The 17,239-nt window shown below is 48.3% G+C and overlaps 1 protein-coding gene across 1 annotated transcript in view; it reads left to right on the top strand.

Moving 5' to 3' along the window:
* Window positions 1–654: 654 nt before the first annotated feature.
* GGT1 (gamma-glutamyltransferase 1) overlaps window positions 655–17,239 on the top strand; it is a 31,833-nt gene continuing 15,248 nt past the window's right edge. The window contains exon 1 of the mRNA XM_066562064.1: window positions 655–768. The gene's annotated coding sequence lies outside the window, so the exon portion shown is untranslated. The remainder of the gene's footprint in view (window positions 769–17,239) is intronic.

Here is a 17,239-nt window from a genome sequence, read left to right as displayed (position 1 = left end):
ATATTCAGTTTGCATATTTAGTTTATATATTCAGTTTTGACTGACTTTTGGCGCAGTTTGAGCCCAAACCAGGTATATTCAGTTTATATATTCAATTTTGACTGACTTTTGGCACAGTTTGAGCCCAACTAGGTATATTCAGTTTATATATTCAGTTTTGACTGACTTTTGGTGCAATTTGAGCCCAACCAGGAATATTCAGTTTATACATTCAGTTTTGACTGACTTTTGGTGCAGTTTGACCCCAAACCAGGTATATTCAGTTTATATATTCAGTTTTGACTGACTTTTGGCACAGTTTGAGCCAAACCAGGTATACACAGTGAGCCTGAGCTCGGTGAGGAGCAGCAGATCCCGGAGGCAGGGGCACGGGTGCCATAGCCCCACCGGGCTATGCAGCTTCTCCGCAGCCCTGGCGGCGCTTTGGCCGGACAGGAGGGGCTGTGCGGGGGTGCAGCAGGGCAGAGGCAGCGGGGACAGCCCGTGGAGGGGACAGCCCGTGGAGGGGACAGCCCGTGGGATGGCCGCTGGCATTGCCATGGCAGAGCCCCTCGGGCAGCGGCAGCGCCGGCTCCCGGCAGCGCCTCCCGTCTGTGCCATCTAGTGCCCAGCGCCAGAAGGGGACTGACCCAGGCTCTCACCCGCAGGGGAACGGCCCGGCTGCCCTGGAGAACAGGAGGCTCTCCCCTCCCCGGGCCAGGCGGGGATGCGCTGGCCGGAGCCCTGAGATGCCGCAGCGCCCGCACGGAGAGCGGCCCTTGGCTCCAGGTAGGACCGGGGAGCGCAGCGGGGCCGGGAAGGAGGGAGCGGAGCTGCGGCTCTGCTGGGGCTGCAGGTGAGGAGAGCTGGTGAGATCGATCTCCTGCTCCTTCTCAGCTGGGTGAGATCGATCTCCTGCTCCTTCTCAGCTGGGTGAGATCGATCTCCTGCTCCTTCTCAGCTCCGGATAGGGACAGGAAGGCTGGAGGCTCCTGGGAGTCCCTCTGCTTTTCAGGCATTGTGTTCCTGTGTTCTACACGTGTTTTAAGGGGGTGAACATAATGATCTCTGACTGGAATTCTCTGCTGCAGTTAGCTGTGCTTGAGTGAACACTCTAGACTGAAAACACTTCATTTTTTTAGTGTGTTAGGCATAATCTTTGTTATGCCATTTCTTAGGTAAATTCCTTTTATTATTATTTTTTCAAAAGTTTCCATGGCTGTAGCTTGATTTGCCAGCTATGATTCTTAACTCTGCCTCTGTCCTCTCTATCCTTTTCAAAGGAATACTTTTCCTCTTTACAGACCCAGTTTCATTTATAAGCTTTAAGAGCCAATGATTCAGGAGCTAACAAATTCTTGCTTCCTTCTTGCTGCATTTTTCCCCCCAAATCTTTGTAAGAGATTTAATGGTGGTGTAAGGAGCTTCTAATTCAAACCCATCAATATATATCTGTCCTTCATATTGGTTTATCACAGCCTGGCATTACATATTTCTCTATATTGAATTTCATCAGCTGTTATTTGCCCTGTTTCACAGATGTTTTCAAGTTTTGAAGTTTTCCACAACTTCTGCTAGCTCCATATGTTATCTTTACTATTTCATTACTGGGTCACAAGTAAATATATTTATCATGCTGCCTCTGGCATCCATAGGACACCCCACTCAGCTTTTTCCACTTGAAGTTCTGATCATTCCTTCTTCTCTTGTAACTTGTATTGGATTAAAAATGATCACCTGACAGCTGCTTCCCAGGATATCCTGTTAGTGATTTTGGGGGGTTGGCAGTTAAACTGCTCAAGGAGCAGATGAGCATATCCTTGTTCTTGGGATCACATCCAGTATCTGTGAGCTCTGCTGCTCTTCCCTTGTGAGCTTGTCTGTGGGTTTGCCTCTCCAGGATATATTGCACAGGCACATCGTGCTGCTCCTGAAATGTAACATTTCCTACTGATCTTTTTTCCCCTTGGTACCTAAGTAAGGCTGATTGCTTAGGAAGTCTTGGGAGCCTTTTCAGACATGAAAAGGTAGCAGGGCCCCTTAGCACTGGTAGGTGACTGGCTGTAGTGAAAGCCTGGTGGTTTTGGAGCTGGCATGCTTAGAGCTCTCCTGGGTCTGCTATTGATCTTGGCATGTTCCTGCTTTTGAAGGGACTGATTTTTGAAACCAGGCTCCAGGAAATCATTTAAGGATGTGTTTACATCCTGCTGAGCACTGAAACTGTGAGGATTTCAGTGGGAAGGAAACTCATCTTGAAAGAGACCCAGTCTTTATCTGCCTTCCCTAATTAGCACTCTATCTTCCTGGAGGTGATACTCTCCACAGCATCCCCTTGGCAGCAGGAAGCCAGTGCTGGGGTTAAGTCCCCACTTGGCCAAGGCTTACCTGGTCCTGTGCCCTGAGAATTCTGTTTCTGAGCTGGGGGCAGGTGCTTGCTGTGCTGTTTGCACACCTGGGGTGCCCTTCTGCCAAGGCACAGTTGGTTCTCCAGCAGGCTCCCAGCTCCTCACAGGTCTGTAAGCTCTTTTATTGCTGTCTCTCAGTTCTTTGGAACTCAGTTTCTGGGGTTTCACACCTTCCCCTGTGTAATCCACTCCCAGGTCTGTTGTGGGCCACAATCAGGCTTTAAAGTGTTTGGGTGCCAGCAAGAGTCCTTTCTGTGGTTTGTCCCCAGAGCTGCTTAATTAACAGGGAAGCCCAAAATCTCTGTTTTGCATGAAAGCAAATGGAGGCTTGGGCAGGCAGTGTGATTTATTGCAATCATTTAGCCCCAGAAACAGGAGAAAACCCTTTCACTCCCCACACCTCAGTGCTGTAACCCCAAGGCCACGTGTGTCCCTTCCCCCAGCCCCTGCAGCAGGGTCAGGGTGGGTGCCCAGCTGGAGCTGGGGAGGTTTGGTACAGGGGGATCCCTCCCCTGTGCTGAGGAGGTGTTTGGCCTCACCTGCATCATCCTCATCTTCTCTCGTGGCATGGCAGGGCTGTGCCTGGGCAGGGCTCAGCTGAGCCTGGCTCAGGAAGGGGCTGTGTATGTGACAGCTGTGTCCCCAAACGTCCATCCCAGCTTTAATTACTCTGACACTGCTGCCTGGGTGTAATTAGCAGTTGAGAAAATCTGAGTGTGATTTTAATAAGCTGACAGTAATGCAATTTGTCTTTTCTGTACGAGATGCTTTGCAAATAAAAGCTGTAATTAAAAAGCACATGCACAGGGCAAACAGCAACTGTGCTGTGGGTGTGTGACTGCTCTGTGAGCAGCGTGCCTGGCACATGGCCTGGCCTGGCACAGGGGTCCCCCTTTGGGACAGTCTTCATCATGGGGTTCCTGAGAGAGTGTAAAAGCTGCAGCATGTAAAAACTGCAGGATTTGCCTCAATTGTGCCTTTTACAAAAGGCTCTTCCCTGTCTTCACAGATGTCCTTTGATATAATGTTGGTTGTTGATAAGAATAAGTCTCCTGGGTGTCCTCCTCCCCATTGCTTTTCATTCCTGTCACTATTGTGTTTCTGTGTTCTCACCCAGGAGCCCAAATTAGCTCGAGGCTGGTGGGATCTCTGTGGCAGAGGCCAGTGAGGCAGCCAGGGTGGCATGGGGGGAGCCAGGAAGCCTTTTCAAGACCAGCCAGCTTTTCTGGTAGCCTCAGATGTGAACAGTCAGACCAGGCCCTGGACTCTGCCTCTCCTTCCTGCTCCTTCCTGCTCTCTTTAAAAAAATCCATATCTATAAAAGGATAATCTCTTTTATCTAGTCTTCTGTCTCTGCACAGTTCTGTCCTGCCCTGCTGGAGTTCAAGGTTCATTTCTGGCAGTGGGAGCTCTCACAAGGAAGCAGCCCTGTTAAACCCTGTTTCCCACAAACCACCTGACACATCAGGCTGACCTCACTGCAAAGTGTTCCTCTTCCTCAGTGCTGGGGGGCAATGTGAGGGGACAAGGTGGGCGACAGAGGCACAGCAGCTGTCAGGAAATGGTTATACCCACAGCATCAGAGGGTTGGCTGGGGAGAGGGGGAACATTGCTCCAGCCTGTGGGAAGCCCTTTTGCCTCTATCTGCAGGGGAAGGTGAGAGCCTTTCCCATGGAAGGCCACTCGACCCTGCAAAGTCCATTTGTGCCTGATGGCGCTGGTTGCTGTGGCTCTGAAAGTTTTGGAGGTGTCTGTGTTTGTAGTGCCCCTGCTCTGGACCTGTGGGAGACACCCTGACCTTTGGGAGTGCATTGCCTGTGGCATCCCATGCTCTGCCTGGGAAGGTCAGGGGCTCAAGGGGCTCAGGTGGATAGAGGGGGTTTAAGCAGCTTTGTGCTGTGCCATGCAGGTGGGACTGGCCCACTCTGCCAGCTAAATGCAGCCCTGGCACGGTGGGCAAACAAACCAAGCCCTCCCCAGAGATCAGGGGAAACCTGGCAAAGCCTCTGTGGGTGCCAGTGGAAATGGGAACAGCTGTGGGAAAGCACCAGGATGTGCCCCATGCCAGCCCAGAGAGGCTGAGCAGCCCCTGTGGGGGGGAGAGGGAGAGGGGGAGCTGCTGAGCTCCTGTGCAGGGCTGTGTGTCCAGCAGGGCTGTGTGTCCATCCCCTCTGCAGGGCTGTGTGTCCAGCAGGGCTGTGTGTCCATCCCCTGTGCAGGGCTGTGTGTCCATCCCCTGTGCAGGGCTGTGTGTCCATCCCCTGTGCAGGGCTGTGTGTCCATCCCCTGTGCAGGGCTGTGTGTCCCTCCCAAAGCCCGGTGTGTGTTCCAAGAGCTGTGCTGCTCCAGGCTCTGCCTCCAGCCCAGCTGGCCCCCTCAGACTTTCCAGCACAGGTTCCAAGTGCTTTGAGGCAGAGGTTTGTATTCTGATCTCTCATTAGGAAGTGGCCATTTCTGGTGCCCTTGGCAGCACCTAAACAAACAAGCCCTGAAGGAGACTGGGACAGGCAGGAGGTGAAGCAGGCAGGGACTCTTTTCTCTGATCCGTGCTTGAGGGGGGAGTCCTGTTCTCCTGGCACCATGAGGCATCTCTCAGGACAGGAGACTGGTTGGTGTTTGGGCACCATCCTTTCCTCTGTCCTGTGTTATGCTCTGCCCAGAGAAGGAGATGCTGCAAGCACCAAACCTGCCAGATTTCTGCATTCAGGTGCAGAGGCCAGTCAAGACAAACTCCTGTCTCTGGAGTCTCCTTTTGTAGGAATTTTGTGGTGCCCTTCTGGACAGCACAGAGTCACCCAGTGGTTTCAGTGTACAGCCCTGGGCTGGTGGAAGCTGAACGTGCTCAGTGCTTTGCTGTGGTGGCTGTGAGAGGAGCCTGTCCCACAGGTGGGCTGTGGCTCGTGGTGTGCACCAAGACTGACCTGTGCTGTGTATTTCTGTCCTAAGGTCAAAACTGATGGGTTGCAAATGGCCACACAGACATGAACTGTATTGCCCAAGCCTTAGCTGGGCTAAATGTGAGCCTGAAGCTCTAGGACGTATTGGATCTGCAGTGAGTGACTTTGAAAAGAAAAAAAATCATTTATTTCCTGAGGCTGTTGTTCTGGGGAGCAAATCCAGAGAGTATGAAGTGCTGAAAACCACTGGAATAAAAGAGTTGTATGTCCAGATTTTCATTTGGGACATGAGCTGTCTTGCATGGTGTGCACCTTTCCTGTGTAGTGCTGTATGAGATATTTGTGTGTCTGCTGAGCACCGTCCTCACCTGCCCACAGCAGGGAAAGGGGTCCCAGTGTAAAGGTCCATGAAACTCTTGCTTTGGGTGTTCATCCCCAAGTCAGGTTTGCCCTCTGAAGCCTGGCAGTAGTGTAGCCAGGATGTACATAGTCCCTGTCCACTCAGTGCAAATTCATCCACAGCCCTCTCAGGGACTCAGTGGGATTTCTTCCCTCACAGCACCTTACAGCCACCAGTGGCTCTTGGCTGGGTTGATTCCCACCCCTGTGTGAGCCCAGTGGCCCTGCAGTGCTGGCAGAAGCCCCCCCAGGGCTGGGGAAGCAGGGTGACAAGTGGGGAGGACAGATTTGGGGGTGGCTGCACTGCTGCTGTGCCCATCCCTCCCTGAGAGGCTCCACCCTGACCCTGCCAGGGGTCCCAGTGAAATCTTGCCACACTGAGGTAACCCAGGACAGATTCTGCCTTACCAGGACGTGCTGAATTTGGTGCTGAGAGGTTTCATTTGTTGCTCCAAGAGCAGTAGAGTTGATCCTTCAGCAGAAACTGCTGAGAAAGGAACAAGAAGTTGTGGGGCTCCCTGAGAAGCACAGCTCTCACAAGGCAAAGTTTGGGTGGGCTGCACACTCAGATCTCTGGGTCAGTGTTCATTCATGTCCAGGAATAACTTCTGAGCCTTCCATCTCCAAGTCCTACTGATTCTTAAGCAGAATGGAAAGTGGACCTTGGCTCTTGCTGCTAAAGTCTGTGTTCTTCTGGTTTTAGAGCCCTCTTACTTGGGTTAGACTTTAACAGTGATTAGTTACCCAGCAACTTTCTGTAATAATCTGCAAGTTTTCCATTAAGTGGCAAACACTTTGTCCTTCCCCCAGCACCTCTGTTGCAATCTAATCTGTCATTTTTCCCAAGGAGATGGAAGGTGCTACCTTCACGTTTTATTAATTTCCTGTTTCCAGTAGAGGAGAGCCCAAAGCCATGAGGAACACTGAGCCCAACATCCCATGGAGCTCCAGGCCCAGTGCAGCAGACCAGTGTCAGCTCTGCTCTCACTTCAGCTGCCTCTGGATTTACTGTAAATATCAGGCATGTGGCAGGGAAGAAAGGTGATGTCTAGGAACATGGTTAAGGGATCTGGGGAAAGATTCCTTATTCCAGCCCAGGCACTGACCTGCTCTGAACCCCTGGGCAAGATTGTCTCTGTTGTCCTGTCTCTGAAGTGGGGATATGAATGCTTTTATCATGTGGGCCTGTAAGGCTCCTTGGCCCTGAGAGTGGCTTTAAAATGCTGTTAGGTAGTGATTTTTTTTTCTGGTGATAATGGTAAGAATTCAGCAGTCCCAACAGGTTATGGAGTTTGGAGATCTTCTTGTAGGTGCAGCAAGTACTGGAGGTTCATATTTGGGAGGCAGCTTTGCACAGTGTCCCCTGTGTCTCTGTCTCTTACCAAGAGTATCATTGGAAAAATAAGGGAAGGAACCTATTCTGACTCTGTTCTTCCTCTTTGTGTTTACAGTTTGGGTAGAATTTACTTTGTCACCTACCCAGCATGTTTAGGTTGTCTCCAAACAATGCTGTAAAAACCATGCTGCATCTTGAGCAAGTGGGGAGCTTTCCTTGGGATGGATGGGGTCTGCTGCAGTTGTGGTTGTACTGAAAAGGGTCAGATTCCTGTTTGGATAATGATAACAGAACACCTCAATGGTAATTTTTTCTGTTTCATTGCCAATAGCTCCAAAGCTAGGCCTTCCCCAAAACAACAGAACCAGAGGGAGTAGTTTATTGAGATTATGTAATTTACAGAAGAGTGCAAATATAGTAGAGCAAATCTGACATCTGTAAGAGAGAGCTAGTTTATCCTGGATCTGAAAAAATCTCTTTGGCAGCATTCCTGGCAGTTAAAAGGGCTTCTCAGCTGTGTATCTGCTTTCAAGTCCCTTGACATCACCAAAGCAGACTCATTCCTCAGGGTAAGAGAGACCCAGACCGTGATGTGCACAGGAATGCTCCTTGCAGGGTTGTAAATCACCCCTTTGCTTGAGATGGCACAGTGTTGAGTGGACAGGGGACATCTCTGGCTAGAAAAGTAACCTGTGAACAGGTAAGGGCACAGCTCTTCTCCAGTTCATTTCACTGTGCATTGCACAAGCAGCCCTTCTTGCAAAGGTCATTTCCAGATCTCCCTTCCCCACCCAAATCTGAGAATTACCCATGGAGGTTCTTGTCAGTACAAGGTTTTGGTTCTCAGAACTGGTGGCATTTGTTTGGCTGCTGTTTCCTGATCCTGTGGATCTTGGTGCAGTTCCTGGTAGAGGACAGTAACTCTGTGAATTCCACTTTGTGAAAGCCTGGACTGGTTCCTTCCTTTTCCAATTGCCTCATCTGAGAGCACACAGAAACTTCTTGTTAGCCCTGGACTCTCCCTTTATACAGCAATCACAGACCTACCCAACTGATTGTTGATTGTTTATTCAGCAATCACTGACCTACCCAACCTTTGAATTAGACAAAACTCATCCTAATGCCTGATGTGGCTCTTCATGGTCAAACAAGCCCTTCAGTGAGTTGTTGGTGATGGAGAGAGATGGGGAGACTGACTTGGTGATCAGAATCTGATTTTATTGTGGGATACAAACACTTATATACTATTGCAGGGACACTGGTAATGTGTACTGCAATGATTAGGTTAAAATCACATACACAAACTTATGTATAGAGCAACATCTCTTGCTTGCAGAGTTTAATGGGATTTTCTTTTTCTGGTAAACCCGTTTGATTTAATCTTCTTGCGATCCAGGTCTAATTTTCAAAGTTCCGTTTGTTTTCGCCAAGGCATCCTGTTATCAAATCTCTTATCTTAACCAGGTCCAAAGTCCATCATCTGTCTTGTGTCCCCCAACATTCCAACAGTGAGTGATCAACAAAACTGAAATGAAGGAAGTCAAAAATGACTATTTTCCCTTTGGACAGCAGTGGTACATCCTTGAGAGATTTCCTCTCCATTCACAGGGTTCAAGATTTCCTCTGATGGAGAAGGGGAGGATGTGCCTCTCAAGTCAGTGTCCAAGACTGATGTGCCTCTTCCCAGGTCAGTGTCCAAGACACCACCATTTATGGGATGCACATTTCTTCTCCTCTATAAATCTCTCAGCCCTTATGGCCATGGAGCTGGGCAATGCTCCAGCATCAGCCACCTTGGAAGAGTGTAGGAATGGGATTTTCTCTGTCAGGATGGGTATGGGGTCACCAGTGCTCTAATCCAGACAATGTCCTCCCTGTCAGGACTTGTGCCAGGGAAAACCAGCAGCTTGGCAGAGAATTGTTTGATGCACGAAGAAAAGAAACAACTCTGCCAGTACAGATTCACTCCTGGGACTACCTAATATCAAAGTATTGTCTCCATTCAAGTCTGATCTTTGCTCCCCACCCTGTGCACTGTTCCCTTTACCGTGAGAAAGTACAGCACGGAAAGCGCTGGACCACTCTGTTCTCATCTTGCCCTGTGAGCCAGCAATTCTTCAGGGACAGGGAGGGGGAAGGGTGGCATGCCTTTACTGCTCAAAGATAGGGCTTCATTACATCACCTCCCCTCCTGACCACTCCCATATATGAAGCCTTGCTGCCACTCAGCTCTGTGTGACCGGTCTTGTTTTTGGAGTCCCTGCTCCTGGCAACTCTTGAGGAATAAGAGGCAAGAGAAGCAGGCAGAAGAGCCTTCCTTTGGCGTCACTGGGTGAAGGTGAACTGCAGAGCTTTTAAACTAGTGAGTAAACAGCTGGTTTTATCTTGGCATCTCCATATTGGTTGGACTGGGGTGTGAAATAGAGGAGTTCTTTCCCTTTATTGCGTACCTTTCCAGCTCGTTAATCCTATTTCATTAAAGGCTGCCTTTGTGTCACAAGCCTGCAGGCTCAGGTTTGAAGAGCAAGTGTTTCTCTCTTGCAAGGATGGACAGGACCTGATCTGCTGTGTTGCTCTTGGCTTGGCTCAGTTAGCAAAGGCAGCAGGGTCTCTGTCCAAGCTCCCTGAGCAGCTGCTGAGCCACCCTGCAGGGGAGCTGCTGTGGCTGGGCAGGGTCAGCAGCACAGGGACTGGTGGCTTCAAGGACTGGGGCTTCTGACAGGCTGAGATAAGAGCAAGGACCTGGAAGTCTGGTGAGCTGGGATCTCAATCCCATCACTGGGAAAGACACTTCACCTCTACATAGCCCATCGAACCCTTTGAAGGTACTATCCACCACCCAGGCTGATGTTGGTCTCTGCTCCTCTTTGGGTTATAAAGGTCTATGGAAAGGTTGGTGCAGGGTCATTGGCCTGAGTGTCAGGGTTTGCAGGTGGCATAAGTGACAAGGATTGCTGCTAAGAGAAGTGCTGTTTTGGCAAGCTGACACAGGAAAGGCTCCCAAAACAACCAGAGAGGTCAGAGCTACGCAAACTTGGGAAGGCAGATTTCATGGGGTCCCTAAGGATGAGAAATTCTTACTCCAATGTCCCTCTGGCAGGTGGTGCTCATCAGAGGAATCAAGATCTAAGAAGTGGCTGAAATCCACAGATCTTGGATCCCTCTTCTTTCCATATCCTTCTGTGCTTCCTGACAAATGTAAGCCCTGTTGGTGTGGGAGGTCAAGCACTGGCAGGTTTCTTACCTGGTACCTGGGGGAAAGGCCAGGAGGCAGGTGCAGAACCAGAAAAGCTGCAGGGACAGTGGGATGATGCTGAGGGCGGGATGCAGAAGCAGGGTGGAAGGGCAATGCTGTGGGAGAGAGCAGAGCTCCTGGTGCAGAGCAGGCAGAGCACTCAGTAGAGCACAGGTCAGGGGATCATTTGTGTGTGTGTGGAAACTGGCCCATGAAGGAGGAAGGAATACTCTGAAATAAATCAAGCAGTTCATACTTAATTCTCTGTAAGAAAAAAAAAAAAATCTGTTGCAAAGAACTATCAAGGGCAACTGCATTTGTATGACAATGAGCAGATTCTGCCCAGACAATTGAATGTTTAGACACATGAAGGACCAGAACAGCACCTGGGACACTCTCTGCTCATTTCCAGACCAGAAGAATGGCCCTCTCCTATGTGTGTTCAGAAAACACAGACCTGCTCCTGCTCTGGGCTGGATCCCTCTGACATGTCAGAGTGGGCTCTCCAGGACCAGAGGGCTTTTTCTCTCAAGGTCCCAGTCCTGGGCTGCATTTCCTGATCCAGGTGTCCACAGCAAACAGGAGGGAGATCAGGAAAGGCAAAGCCATTCAAACCAACTCTATGGTCATTAAGGTATTCACCTACCTGTAGAGTCTTGGTTTAGCAAAACCAGGTGAATTTAAGCAGGCAGCTACAAGTTTTTTTCAGTTGGAAACAGCTCTTTAACAACTTCAGCCGAAGTGTCTGAAACCTCTTCAGTGAATTCAGTCTTGAGTTCATTTATTATAACTGGAATCCAGGGGTTTTGGTGGCCTCACCCACCCATCCAGATGCTCTACAGTCTATAAAATACACAGTTATCTGCCATGGCAGGTATAACATTACATAAACCTTACAAAAAAATTACACAAACCCTTCTGCAGAGCACCAAGAAAGTCTAAACTTCATCTGTGATCTGAGAGTTTGAATTGTGCATGTGCAGGACTGGTCCAAGTGCAGCAGTCAGGCAAGGCTGGGGAAAACCTCTAGCCTAGAGAGAGAGGGCATAGTTCAGTTTTTGCCCTTCAGTTTCCCCTTTTCCTGTTCTTTCACCTTTTTTGTCCTCCTATCTTAATTCATTTATTTTGTCCCCCTTCATTCCCACTTTTTCTGTTTTTCCCTTCACCAGTTTAGGTTTTCTTCTTCCCCTGTCTCCATCAGCCCTGTCCCTTTTTATTTGGGGATGGTGAGGTTGAGGGGAAGCTGTGTGGGAATGTGTTGCTGAGCTCAGTGCTGGCTGCTGGGGGAAAGGCAGTTCTGTCAGCTGCAAGAACACATTTCTGCAGTTCTGTCAGCTGCAAGAACACATTTCTGCCGTCCCTTTGGTGGCCTGGCAGAAAGGCTTTGCAAAGATTAAAGGGCTTTATAAAGCTGCTAGATAAATGGTACAGATTGATGTAGGTTTTGGAAACTGCAGAGCTTGACATAAAATTAACGAGTAAGATTGAGTTGAGACAGCAGAGAGATAAGATTGAGGAAAAATGAGAAAAGAAGGCAGAACTTTGGACAGAGGACAGCCACCCTTTTGTGGAAGAGAGAAGCAGAAGGGCTTCTTCTGCAACAGCAACCAGTGACCCCCAAGCACAGAGGAGCCCCAGTGGTTCACACAGCACTGTCCCAGCAGTGCTGCTGCAGCTGCCTCTGGGTTAGAAGGATATAAGCAGGACTGGTTAACCAGTGTGGCTGGCAAGAAAAGGTTAATAAACCTCCCTGTTTACAAGTTATCTTCCCCTTGCTTACCTTTGTCCCAGGGAAAAGTGTGCACCTGTGGGTGATAATGGGGAAACAGGTCACTAAAATGAAAGCATGTGGGGTTTAGTGGGTAGCTCCATTTGAGCAGGTGAATTCCAGTGAAAGCAACTCTCACTGGAGGGGAAGGAGGTGCTTGGGCTGTGGACAAACATCTGCTTGTTTATTTTCAGCTCTGTAAGGCAACTTTTGTGTCCTTGCTCTTAGTCAACTCAACCTTTTCCACACTAGGCATGTTTTCCATTCTTAATGTACCTTTTCTTTAAGTCTCTCCTAGTGACTTTTCCAAGGCTTTTTCAGCTGTGATCTCTTTTTTGAATCAGTGTTTCTTAGGTCCTGTTTAGCCTAAAATAGAATTGTCTGCCACCCATACAGCTGGCAGTTAGCTTCCACATGGAAGAGTAGAGTAAGGGGTGAAAAAGGGAACTGTTATTTAGTAGGAAGAAGCCTCATGTGCTTATTAAGGGCTCTGTGTTAGTGGGCACTCAAGGTGCTATTTTTGATGCTCATGTTCAGGTTGTACTGGATTGCAACACTGCTGTATTAGAGGGGAATGATTTCCTCATGGAAAGAATAGCTAACCTGCAACAAGAGGTACAAAATCTTGTAATGGCATCTATCCCAATAATGCATTGGGATGTTAAAACATTGGGAAATGGAGGCTTTGGGTTGCTTGTTCTGCCATAAAAAGTAGGAGTCTGAACTGTTGACCTGGTCTGTGCTTTGTGAGTCATTGCTGGGGTTGCTTCATGTAATTCCTACAGAAAAAATCAACAAGGGTGGGGGCAAAGAAACAAAAAGAAAAATTCCCCAGAAGTGTCTTGGGTTTCCTGATGCTTTTCAGTGTCTGCAAGTTCTGTGACAAGAGGTGTGAAGGCATTGCTTCATGTGCTGAAAGATGAATTTGTTGCTCAAGTTTCAATGTAACAGCACATGCTAATTTTTGGGAAATTAAAGGTGACTGTGCCATGAAGGTGACCACTTGGAAGGAGGAGCCAAGTCCTTCAGGATTTTTTTTTTCTTTATTTGTAAAGGGTTGAGAAAAGCAAGTCAGCAATGCACCTGCATTAAACATGACATTACTGCTTGAGGTGTGGCTTTGCAACTTGAAACTTGTAAGGCTGAGTTATAACAGGGCTCTGTATTAAATTAGTGCCTAGACAGAGATGCTTGATAGCTGCCAAATATTGTGTACAGCTGAAATAAGGTAGCTGTGCATAGCACAGCCTGTACACAGCAGAGTTCACCCTTTGGAGCTGCAGGCACTGACTTCAGGTTTCACAACTTTCTCTGACCCCATCTTCAACTCCACTTGTGCATAAGTGAACAAGTAACCTGCTGAGGAGCATCCAACTTGTTCCAGCTCTGTGCTGGTAGAACATGGCGCTGCATTGTCCTTGGAGAAGGACAGAATTTGCTTCATTTTGTTGGGTCACTGATATAAACCTGGCCTTTCAGCTGTGGGGGTGAAATATTGCAGTGGGATAAATATGATTTAGAACTGGGCTTTCTTACAACCTTTCCATGTCACCTTGCACCCTCTGAGACAAATGTGACAGGGAAACTCTTGTCTGACCTAGACCCACTTCAGGGATGTAGCAACTTTAGAACTATGAAAATATTAAGGATAAAACCTGGTACCATCACACCTGCAGGGTCAGTAAATTAAGAAAAGGGTTCTGCTCAGTAGACTGCATCTTAAATTCCCCTGTTAATATTAAAGGTGTGACAGACTAAAAGTGCAGGTTGATTTGTTTGGGGCAGAGACCAGACACCTTTCCACACTGTCTGCTTTTTCAGAGGATAGTTGTGTGCTCCTGTCACAATCTTTTCTGTGGAGCATCGTGAGTCTCACATCAATAAATCAGACACAGTGAGAGGGGTGTGTGTTAACAGCTGAATGTGGCCTGGACTCTGATGTGTAGTTCAGACTGGCTGGTAGGAACAGCAGATACATCCAATTCTTCTGAGCCTGCAGAGTAATTTCTGTGCCAGCATCTACTTTCCAGAAAGCTTCCATTTTTTGCTCACGACTTCTTGGATAATAGCAATATAACTGAAGGGGTCTGTTCTCTTCATACAATGTCTTGAAAGGAGTATTTGAAAGTCACCTTGAAAAATGGGCACAGGCTATATTCCTTCCAAATATCTCAGGGCTGAAATGCTCATGGTTTTTAGTACTGATTTTTCCACATGTAAATGTTAAACAGAACTCCATTTTGTGGCTATTATAGAAAAGATGATGTATTTTTAGGCAGGGAAAATATCACCCTAAAGCTTTTAATCTTGGAACTTGGCCAAACTTTGTTAATGAGTCAGTGTAGCACAGCTCCTGTCCTTGTGCAGCAAGTGGAGATGTGGTGTGTCAAAGGCTGGAGTGGGGCAGGGGGACTGGGCTGCTTTGGAGTTGAGACATTCACTCTTTCCTGACCCCTGTGAGTCCAGAGACAGCATCTCTGTGCTGAATGCCATCCAGGCAGAGTTTGCTTCATCCTGGGTTTGCAGAGAGCCTTCTGGCTGGCAGTCAGGCTCAAGGCATGTGGGCTTGGATCCTCACTGTGCCCAAGTTTCAGGCAAGCTGTGATTTGCTTGTGTTACATTCTGGTTGGGCATTCAGCATTTCTGCATGGGCACTGAGCTTGTGCTCAAGGGACAGGCTGGGGTTTCTGGCAAGCCATGGACAGACACAGTGGCCTAAGTTTTGGTAGCTGAGTCCATAAATCCAAGGACAGCTTGTACAACCTCACTCTGGGTTTTGTGCTACACTTCAGCAGGTGAGCTGCAACCTTGGAGCTGCAACCTTGGAGCTGCAACCTTGGAGCTGCAGCTGTGCTTCCAGGCTTGGCACAAACAGACATGGAGGATTGTTGCTTAAAACCCTCAGTGAGATTTAGTGATGGAGGGCAGGTTTCTCCATCCCTGCCTCCCTGCTTTGCCATCCTGCCTGCCAGAGAGTGCTGCAGTGGCAGCAGGCCAAGCAGAACAGGCACTGCACCTTCTCCTTGCAGCTGGAGCATTGATGTGGGGTGGCGGTGCTGGCTGAGGGGCAGCTGTGGGAGCTGAGCAGGTGCCCTGGCACTGCCAGCAGCTGCCCACCCTTGCAGCTGGTCATTGCCACCAAGTGTAGTCACAGCTCAATCTGGCAGTGCCTGGGTTTGAAGGGACAGACACCAAATCCAGTCTGTCTGTGAACACAAGGGTGTAGGCAGGAGTGGTGTGAGGGTACCTGGCCATGGGGAGACACCATGTGTTTAGAATCACAGAACCATTTAGGTTGGAAAAGGCCTTTAAGATCCAACCATTAACCCAGCACTGCCGAATCTCCACTAAACCATGTCCCCAAGTGCCATATCTACATGTTTTTTAAATCCCTCCAGAGGTGGTTACTCCACAACTTTTGGGGCAGCCAGATCACCATTTCAGTGAAGAATTTTTTCCTAACATCCAATCTAAACATTTCCTGGTGCAACTTGAGTCCATGTATTTCCATTGTATTTATAGTTTCTTAATCAGAACTTCAGAGCTAGCAAAGAGGTGAGGAAAAATATTTGCACCACACAGTCACCAAATCCAGGAACACAGAATGATTCTGCTGTTGATAATCAATCCTTCTGGATCCTAAAATATGCATTTTGAGGGGTGTGGGTTCTTGACTCTTCACCTAGTCAATGATTACTTCTGCATTCCTCCAGTACTGTGAATTCAAACATAATGAGTTTCAATGGGTTCATCTCTGTGAGCAGGGCAGTACAAATACCAAATACAAGTTTTGGAGAGCTTTTTAAGGAAGATAAGTGATTACTGCTTCTCCTACAAGGATGTCTTGCCCCTAAAAAAGGGTTCACTTCCTTTACAAGGACATTCAGAGGAGGTCAGTACACACAGGTCTGTGCAAAAGGACAGGATCAACTTGCAAATACTCTTGAGAGGTAAGGGGGAAACACTTACCTTCATTGAGCCACTCCCCTCAGCCTGAAATTGCTGTGTGGGATTTCAACAGAATGTGTGAAAATGGGACTTTTTTAGGAAGCAGATGAAAGCTTGCCAAAAGAGAATGATGGGACCAGACTAACCAGTCTGAATGAGTTCAGGTCTAGTAAACAACTTCCAGTTTAATGGCAAAAGAGCACCTGAAAAGATCTTTTGCAACACTTGGGAGAACTGAGCTATTTTGATGAAGTGTTTTGACTTTAAATTGGGAGTGACCATAACAATAATGTTTTTAATGGGTTTATAAAAACTCATTCTGTACTACTTTAATAACTTGTGCTTTTGAGATTGAGTTTGCCAGTTGTGGATTTCTGGGAGGTCCTCAACTAGGAAACGCTGTGAAAACCATGGGAAATGGGGAATTCTGTGTTTATTCCACCTGTCTGTCTTTTTTTTTTTACTTCATAGTTTATGCAGAAGTGTCTTAAGATAAAAAATGTTGGATTTGATGCTAAAATATCTGCAGAGAGAGATGAGGGATTTTTGAGGAAAAGTTGCTTCAAGAGGAAATTATTGTCTCTCAGTGAATTCAGAGTTTGATCTACATTGGGCAGAACAATATATGCCATGGGGCTTCAGCAAAGCCTGTGCCTGTGGAGGAGTCACAGACTGTGACCACCAGAGCTCTCTTTGAGTCACAAGAGCTCTCCTGAGCAGCACCTGGGCCCAGCTGAGCAGCCCCTTCACTCACAGACTCAGTGCTCAGTTCTTTTCAATGCTGATGACCTCAGCAATCAGCAGGGACCACTGATGCCCACTGAGGCCCTTCTCCTGCAAGCTGATGTGTCCACAGAGTCTGCAATGCTGGGATTAACCAAGAGGGGGGTGCTGGCCCCTGGGCAGGAGCCAGCACGGAGGCACCGTCAGTGAGGAAGGATTTTAACTGAGCTTAATGGAGTCGCTGTGTTTCTCCAGGGACTGCTTTGCCCTCCTGCTTCAGGTGGGAGCAGTGCCTAGGTCTGAATTTGGGAGCCTCTTTGGGCTTCTTCATGGCTTGGCTGAACCTCTGTTTGAGTTCCCTTCTCACTGGTGGAGCTGCAGACTGTGTACGACCTCAATTGAAACATCTCCTGATGGAATGTCATCGTTTGTGATGTGTCACAAGAGCATGGCCTGTGTCCTGTGACGAGAGGCCAGATGTCCCAACCATCCTTGCATTTCTTGTGCTGCCTGGGGAAAGGAGGGGAGGATATCTCAGAGCCAATGGCC

The sequence above is a fragment of the Molothrus aeneus genome, chromosome 18 (assembly GCF_037042795.1).
Source record: "Molothrus aeneus isolate 106 chromosome 18, BPBGC_Maene_1.0, whole genome shotgun sequence".
NCBI classification, from domain to species: Eukaryota; Metazoa; Chordata; class Aves; order Passeriformes; family Icteridae; genus Molothrus; species Molothrus aeneus.
This window is presented reverse-complemented; position numbering and strand designations above follow the sequence as displayed.